Raw genomic sequence first — 1,282 nt, 5'->3', positions numbered from 1 at the left:
GCAGACAAAGTTTCGTACCGCAGACGAAACGAAATTTGAAGAAGAAAGCAAAGCTGATAGGGTTCAACGAAATCATTACCTATTCAAGCAGATCCATGAAGAGGAAGGTTGGCTCACTGATTCGGTGAAAAGGAAGCGACTTTGCGTGAGAGAGAAGATGAAAGGGATGGCTGACGACTACTGACAGAGGAGCACATGGGTGCGTCAACGCGAGGAGCCAGATGGATCAGGTGCCACCGTGGAAGAGAGGCGCCACCTGGGAGTGGAACCGGCGTGGAGTGCGGGGAGCTCTCCAGCTCGGAGATGAAACCACGGCTATCTAGTGTATAATGATATTTCAAAACCTCAATGATTTAAATCAAATCATGTAAAATTCTTATTATTTTATGATTTCTAAACTTTATAATTTAAATATAAAAGATTATCCAGTAATTGTAAAATTAGATAAAAATTCTAATTTATTCATCAAAACTTGATTTGATTAGCTTTAATAAAATAGTTTATGAAATTAAAGTATTTAATGAATAAATAAATTGAAATTGAATCACAATAAGATTTTTCAAAAATTTTGGGGCTTACATCTGCCTCCAGAAAAAGGTGGTAGGGAACTAATCCTCAATTTTATACCTTCTGGAGATGCGCCGTCGAGAGACAGTATCCGGGTTAGCTATCGGGTGTATCGATTTATGGCAGTTAACTGACACGTGAGCTCATGACCAGTAGAATAGGCATGCAATATATGCACTTGTATGTTTTGCCTGAGTGTGCATTTGTTTTGGTTTGTCTATTTACTTTACTGTGCTTATCTGCTACTTACTCTACCTGCTATATCTGTACCCATTATCCGTGTTTTCCTTGTTTGCTTTGTTTGTTTTTGTCTCAGAGAGATCCCTCAATAGTGGAGGAGTGTTGAGGGTTGTTCTACAATTGGCGATTGGGAGGTTTGCAGGAAACGAAAAGTGAAGAGATAGTTTAGGATTAGAATCCCTAGATAGGTTGCCAAAATTCTAGTTTAGTGATAATGTTAGGCTTTGATCTGAGTTGTTGGAGCTCTAGGAATGCCTCTGGCTTTCCCGGAGCCATGTATATTATCTATGTGGGCACCTTTATCATACTAAGAACATCCGGTTCTCATTCCATAATATTTTATTGTTTTCAGATGCATGACGAGAGGCACCTTGCTGAGCATACTAGAGTAGGGGTGGCAACACTACCCGAACCCGCGGGTACCCACCCCGCTCCTACCCGCTCGGGGCGGGTAATTACCCGCCCCCGCACCGGG

Source organism: Arachis duranensis, chromosome 2 (genome assembly GCF_000817695.3).
Source record: "Arachis duranensis cultivar V14167 chromosome 2, aradu.V14167.gnm2.J7QH, whole genome shotgun sequence".
Taxonomy (NCBI): Eukaryota; Viridiplantae; Streptophyta; class Magnoliopsida; order Fabales; family Fabaceae; genus Arachis; species Arachis duranensis.
The sequence above is the reverse complement of the archived record's forward strand: the minus strand, read 5'-3'. Positions refer to the sequence as shown.